This window comes from Bombina bombina, chromosome 4 (genome assembly GCF_027579735.1).
Source record: "Bombina bombina isolate aBomBom1 chromosome 4, aBomBom1.pri, whole genome shotgun sequence".
Lineage (NCBI taxonomy): Eukaryota > Metazoa > Chordata > Amphibia > Anura > Bombinatoridae > Bombina > Bombina bombina.
This window is the reverse complement of record NC_069502.1, coordinates 206601906-206609859: the sequence shown is the minus strand read 5'-3', so window position 1 is coordinate 206609859 and position 7954 is coordinate 206601906.

Genomic DNA, 7954 nt, shown 5'->3' with positions numbered 1-7954 from the left:
TAGTTTTTTCTAACACTTTCTCCCCATTGATGTCTGTGGGGGAAAGCATGCAAGAGCACGTAAAGTTAGACCTTGGGTTTTGTGCAGTATGGAGCTTATAAGAATTAAAGTAAATATAAAACAATTACAAAATCATAGTGTTAAAAATAGTAATTTAATTTCCTTCAGTGTGTAGATAGGTTAAAACTCCGGTAGGAAGTTACAAATAACTTCAAAATTAAACACTACACAGCCACAACCACAACCTGTATAAGAAGCACAACAAAGGGTTACCTTATTTTGAGAAGTTCAGCAGTTAAACTGATTGTCAGAAGTCACTGCTGACAGTTCCACTCTAGAGGGGAAGATCGTTTTTATCTTTATTACTGCGCTCTGCAGTTTCCCTCCGTTTTCCCTGCATACCACGTGCAGGCACATTTTAACCTTTAACCCTTCCTCCCACTTTCCATATGAGTTGCAGAGAAGCAGAACATTTTTACTGCTGCTCTGCATTGGAATAGAAAATATAAATCATGTAGGCTTACAATTAAAAAAGCACCCTCTTCTCTGTGCCTGTACCGGCCCTTACTCACTGTGCAGCAGACATTGAAGTGGGACTTCAATCAACAGTGTGAAGGTGCACTGCGCAATTGAAGTGTGTTATACCGTCCCCAGCAGATGCAGCCTACTGGGAAACATTCTGGCTTCTCAGCAGGCCAATCCGGCACTACCTGACAGTTGCCGAACTCTGCCTGAACTTTACTTTTATCTGTGATCCTGATTTTGTACTTCTGTTGCTTGCAAATTGCTGGCCTCTAGCCTATTCTTACCACATCTCTGGATTATCCCTTCAACTTGGTAGTCACATCTTTGGTCTCATCCAGGGAGTTGAGGCAGTGTTTATTAACCCTTTGAGTGCTAATGACGGCTCTGAGCCATCACAGAGTTTCCCACACTGGTGCTAATGACGGCTCAAAGCCGTCATTAGCACTCTCCCACCTTGAGGGAGATCTGGGGGTTCCCAACCGCTCCTACCCCGGTTTGACCTGATGCGTGGTGGCAAAAGTAAAAAGAAATGCCAAGATACAGCGCTACACTACCCTCAGATGAGGGTTGGGTTGCTAAAGATGGTGTCCACGACTAGGAATGTGTATACATAAAGGTTAATATATAATATTGTGTTACACAAAGAATATATATAAAACCATGTGAAAAGTACTTAAAAGGTAAAAGATTAAAAACAAAATATATATATATAGGATGTGATATTAAAATGTATTAAACAAACATTTTATTAACATAAACTGACAGTTAAAAATACAGTTAAAAATAGATTCAACAATCTAATGGATTGCCCCATACAATGTCCAAGAAGTTATGTCCTATGTAACATACAAGTGTTTACGTCCCATACCAAAATGTCCAAAGCAAATGTTCAAGGTTAATATCCAAAAAAAAAAAAAAATGATAATATGTCCAAAGTTGGTGTAAAAATCAAAAAGGTGAAAAAATGTAAAAAATATAAAAAATATATTAAAAAATATTTTTTGAAAAGATGAAAAAATGAATAAAAATATATAAAAAATATATGAGTTGTGATCAGCAACCCATATGGAAGGAATATAATATATGTGATAGTGAATAATTCTCGTGAGGTGTACACCTAAAAAGTGTGTATAAAAATGTGTGTATATAAAAGGGTGTGGTAAAAAATGTGTAAAAAAAAATGTGTCATAAAAAAGGATTCAAAATCCTGGTGAAATAAATAAGTATTCCAAATGTGAGTGTAGAAAGTGCTGGGTTGATGTTCCTCTTCTTAAAAGGTTATCAAATGTAATGGGATATCCTCCTGTACCTAAAAAAGTGTACAGAAAATAGACATAGTGCAATAAAATCCCTTTAGAATGACAACAACAGTATTCTACTCACCAGATATATTCTGAGCTGCAATACCAGTGTATAGCCAACGCATTTCGGTCCTCAGGGACCTTTCTCAAGACTGGTAGCAGCTGTCTGGCTTCTACACCTTAAGTGTGTTTTGATAGCCAATGGGATGGTTTGTGGAAATTGCGCCTAAAATTCGAGCCAAAAATTCGCGCCAAATTTTTTTTTTTTTTTTGTTTAAATTCTCATTTAAAATACATTTCCAGAAATTGATAATTATATTGTCCCCCATTTCTATTATGTCAAAAATGAGTGCATTGAGTTTTAGGCAAAAATTGTCCAATTCTCCTTAGTGTCCGCTCACCGGATGTTTATACCGGATGTTAGGGCCCACCGGAAGTGACGTTTATTTGCAGATGCGTGGTGGCGTCATGCGCAATGACGTGATGACGTCACAGCGCAACTTTATTTATACTTAACAATGTTAAGTATAGAAGCGGGGGGCATGCTGCTTAGAAGCCTGTATCTCAGGCATCTAAGCAGCTACAGGCCCCCAAGACCCACCATTGGAAAGGTAATCGCCTAACCTTTCCAACAGTGTAAGTTGGGGGCCTTACTTGGACAGACACTAGCATCTCCAAAAGTGTGACAGTCGCTGAGCTCTTCAGTATGACCCACTGTACTACCATTTTTTATATAGAAATTCCCTGGCTATGAGTTGGATTTTTGTACCTGTTAGCAATTGATGATAATTATTAGGGTTGTCTGCATATTTTACACTGTATTGTGTATAATTATAGAATTTCCCTTCATTTTTACCCTCTCTGATATGTTTAATAGACCACATTTTCTTCAAGTGGAATATTATTCTTATGATATACTGGTTCAGACATACTGTTTTTAGTAGAGGACAAGATTAATTGTATTGTAGAGACACAATGTGGCCCCTGGGCCTTAAGTTGGACATGATTCTGGACACCACAACTGCATCTCAACATCTGTTGTACAGTGGAAACAGTATGATGTGAGAGGTGAAAGTTTTGTACACAACTGTTAAAATAAATATAGCATATGAGGACTTGCCTCTTTGGTAAACATTTAGAGCCGAATACAAATGGAGCTATTTAACGTTCCTGCTCACATGCTAACTCCACTAGAAGTAATGTTTTTATGCATGTCGGGTAGCGCTCGTATTACAAGTTGAAAGTAAAAAGTTTTCGCTAGATCGCTAACCCAATGTGCACAAAAATCCGGTTAGAATGTCACAAAAGTGTTAAAGTATTCCCCCTTAGAAGTCAATTGAGCAAAAATATAAAGATGATTATATATAGGTATAGATACAGATATACATAGTATGAACAGAACATTGGAATGTAAAATATTTACATTAAAGGGACAGTAAAGTAAAAAAGAATCTTTCATGATTTAAATAGGGCATGTCATTTTAAACAACTTTCCAATTTACTTTTATTACCAATTTTGCTTTGTTCTCTTGGTATTCTTAGTTGAAAGCTAAATCTAGGAGGTTCATGTGCTAATTTCTTAGACCTTGAAGACCTCCTATTCGGAAAGCATTTTGACAGTTTTTCACCACTAGAGGACGTTAGTTCATGTGTTTCATATAGATAACATTGAGCTCCGGCACGTGAAGCTCCTAAGGGCAAGCACTGATTGGCTAAAAATGCATGTCTGTCAAAAGAACTGAAATAAGGGGGCAGTTTGCAGAGGCATAGATACAAGGTAATCACAGAGGTAAAAAGTATTTTATTATAACTGTGTTGGTTATGCAAAATTGGGGAATGGGTAATAAAGGGATTATCTACCTTTTTAAACAACAAAAATTCTGGTGTTTACTGTCCCTTTAAATGCACAGTATGACACTTTATTAAATATGAATATTGCAAAAATATGCTTTTTCATGTTTTCATCTACTTGACTGCAAAGGACTCCAATGCACATACAGGTATTTATGTCTGTATATGTATACATATGTATTTATGTGTTTATATGTGCGTATATGTCTTTAAATAGTGCTCCCTCTAAGGCCAGTTTTTTGTGTGGCCCAGCAGTGAAACAGTTATTTAGCTAACCACACCATGCAGTTAGCAAACACTGCACAATGCAGATGAGAAGGTATGGTTCTCTCATTAACTGTTTCACTGCTGGCTCACACACAAAACTGACCTTAGAGGAAACACTGACATACACATATGAATACATAAATACAAATGTACACAAATATAAACATATATACACATACATATTCATACATAGACATGTATTTGTTTTTATCTCTATGTTAAAGCCCTTTGCCTGACTTTTTTTTCTAACACCTGAGACCTCATATTTTTCAGCCCTTATAACTTTTTTGTTCAAATTTTTATTTTAATAATTTTTATTAGCTAGTGTTATTATTAGTGTAACTGTACTTTGTATTTTTGATGTGTTTTGTGACACTTTTGAGAAACAGTTAACCAGAGCTATGAGGTGGCGCTATCTAGATGCACGTTAACTTCAATTGCACTCAAGCAATCGCATTTACTTTCAACTTCTAATATGAGCTCTACATCCGACGCATGCAAACAGCCGCGTTAAACCCGATACTGCTTGCGTGCTACTTTAAGCGCCCTTAGTGATACTTGGTCTCAGTCTGAGACAATGGCCTCTAGTTATCAATGTCTGGCGGACCTGATCCGACAGTGCGGATCAGATCCGACAGACATCGCTGAATACGGCGAGCAATATGCTCGCCGTATTCAGCATTGCACCAGCAGCTCACAAGAGCTGCTGGTGCAACGCCGCCCCCTGCAGACTCGCGGCCAATAGGCCGCCAGCAGGGAGGTGTCAATCAACCCGATCGTACTCGATCGGGTTGATTTCCGGCGATGTCTGTCTGCCTGCTCTGAGCAGGCGGACAGGTTATGGAGCAGTGGTCTTTGTGACCGCTGCTTCATAACTGCTGTTTCTGGCGAGCCTGTAGGCTCGCCAGAAACACGGGGCATCAAGCTCCATTCGGAGCTTGATACATATGCCCCAATGTCTTTAGGAATTTTTATAGTTGATGGTGGAGAAAGAGCGAAAAGTCCCTCACTGTATTGCAAACGTAAAAAAAACAATTACGCAGATATTCATAGCTGTAAAACACCTGATACCAGCGTTTGAAAAATAATAAGCATGCTGCAGTAATAAAGTCAGAAAAACAAAGATGCAAGGTCTTGCCTCATCAATCCGTGCGCACGTTTGACGTAATTACTACTATGCTGCAAATTTATTGTGAATGCATCACCATGGTAACTGGAAATACACTGCTGGTCAGGGAAAGCAATGGCACAGAAAGGTGATTTTATTCCACTTCACAATAAATGCCTTTCTAAAGCGATGTGCAAATAATTATAAATAATATGTTTCTTTATTTGCTGTGATCTATTATAGGTTTGGGCACTTGCTAACTTTATAGAACCTCGAAGCTGTTAATTGTTAAAAATGTTTATCTCTGTTTATCTTCCTACAAAGTGCTAAGCTGTTAGCTCAGTGATTCAGTCTCACAGTTATTCAAATATCACTTAAAGGGACAGTAAACGCCTTCTGCAAGATTTTGCTGCAGACTTGCAATAAATGAACAAAATAGATTAAACTTCACACATGATGTTCATTGTTTGAAAGATATTGAGCTTGATACTGAAGTGACAAGGCATGCCACTGTCACTTTGGTAGCAAAATCTCTATTGTTTTGCAGTTTATATACAAAAATAGTTCCTGTACAATAAAATCATGTCCTTTTTAAAGCCAAAATATAAAGAGCAATTCAAAGCATCAGATGAGGAATAAAAACTTCTAGATAAGTCGGACATCCAACTAAATGGTAAAACATATTGCTGGCCTTTTTTTGGTCAACATGAAACACCTAATTGCTTATCCTTAAAGACACCAGATCCCTGAATTTTAACAAATATTTTTTTTTATTTGTGTGTATATAACATAATTTATAAAAGCAAGCAAAAGAGTGAGGAGCACCGAGCAGGTAGGGTTAAAATATAATAACTTTATTTCAACTGTAAAAGCATAAGGGTTACAAATACCCTAGGTAAAACCTTCAATATGGGATACAAAAAATGAAAACAAAGGCTGACATGTTTCTGCTCCTAGCTGTACTCGTAGCCCCGTGTTTTTCATTTTTTGTATCCCGTATTGAAGGTTTTACCTAGGGTATTTGTAACCCTTATGCTTTTACAGTTGAAATAACGTTATTATATTTTAACCCTACCTGCTCGGTGCTCCTCACTCTTTTTACTTGCTTTTGTATACGTTTTTGTGGCCAGCAGTGAGCATGAGCTAGGTATAGGGGTCCTACAGGGGAACGTTCATTTCAGCCTGTCTGTCGAACCCAAGGGTCTGTGGGGACACCGGTAGCTCGAGGAAATCACTGAAGGCTAGTGGATTGTGATTGCACAGTGTGGAACATAAGAACCTTACTACAGCATGCGAAGCTACAATTGCTCGGGGCTAGGTCTGCTAGAGGAAGCTGGATTTGAACTCTGTGTATATCCCAGCCGCAACACACCGGATCTATGAACTGTGAGTAAATAGATAATAATAATATTACAGCTGTAGTGCTTTAAAAAGGACAGCATTTTGCTCAATTTACACAGTTTACCACACATAAAGACCCAATAATCTATCGTGAGGGAAGGTGTACTAGATTTGCTTGTCTGGTTTTGCATGGACTGGCTATCTAAGTGGAGCATGATTTGTTTCATTCTGCATACCCAAAACCCTAAGTGCAAACTAATTAGTGCAATATTGCTGAGTACAATTGCCTTTGAGCACATTGAAGGTTTATTGGAGTGACTTTGCAAACCAATATATGCTTAACACAAAAGGTTTATTTTTATCTTTTTGAACGTAATAAGTGTGTGTTCTTATTCCCACAACATTTTAACATAATTTATACTTACCTGATAAATTATTTTCTTTCCTGGCATGGAGAGTCCACGAATCCATTTAATTACTAGTGGGAATTCAACTCCTGGCCACCAGGTGGAGGCAAAGAACACCCCAGCAAAGCTTCAAGTATCCTCCAACTACCCACAATCCCCAGTCATTCAGCCGAGGAATTATGGAAAGAGAAGAAGACACAAAGGGTATAGAGGTGCCTGAGGTATAGAAAAAAGCCAAAAAGCCGTCTTAAAAATAAGGGCAGGTCGTGGACTCTCCATGCCAGGAAAGAAAATAATTTGTCAGGTAAGAATAAATTATGTTTTCTTTCCAATGGCATGGAGAGTCCATAAATCCATTAAATTACTAGTGGGAACCAATACCATACCAATACCATACCTTCCACAGAATGGAAGGGAGGGATACACAAGACATGGAAATCTAAACAGAAAGCACCACCGCTTGAAGAACTTATCTCCCAAAAGAAGCCTCAGCTGAGGCAAAAACATCAAATTTGGAAAATTTGAAAAAAGTATGCAATGATGACTAAGTGGCCGCCTTGCAAATCTGTTCCATAAAAAGCATAATTTTTAAAAGCCCAAAAGAAAGCGACAGCCCTAGTGGAGTGAGCCGTAATTTTCTCTGAAGGCTGCTGTCCAGCTGTCTCGTAAGCCAATCGAATAACACTTCTCAACCAGAAGGAGAGAGTAGAAGAAGTGGCCTTCTGATCTCTCCGTTTACCAGAAAAGACAACAAAAAGAGCAGAAGATTGACGAAAATCTTTCGTAGCCTGTAAATAGAACCTTAAAGCACGCACAACATCCAGATTGTGCAATAAATGCTGCTTCTTAGAGGAAGGATTAGGACAAAATGAAGGAACAACAATTTCTTAGTTAATATTGCGTTCCGAGACCACCTTTGGTAGAAATCATAATTTAGTAAGGAGAACCGCCATATCCGCATGAAGAATAAGATAAGGAGAATCACATTGTAGAGCCGAAAGCTCCGAAACTCTATGGACAGAGGAAATTGCCAGCAGAAACAAAACCTTCCAGGAAAATAACTTGATATCAACAGAATGCAGAGGCTCAAATGGAGCCTGCTGCAGAACTTTAAGAGCCAGATTAAGATTCCAAGGAGGAGCAATTGACAAAAT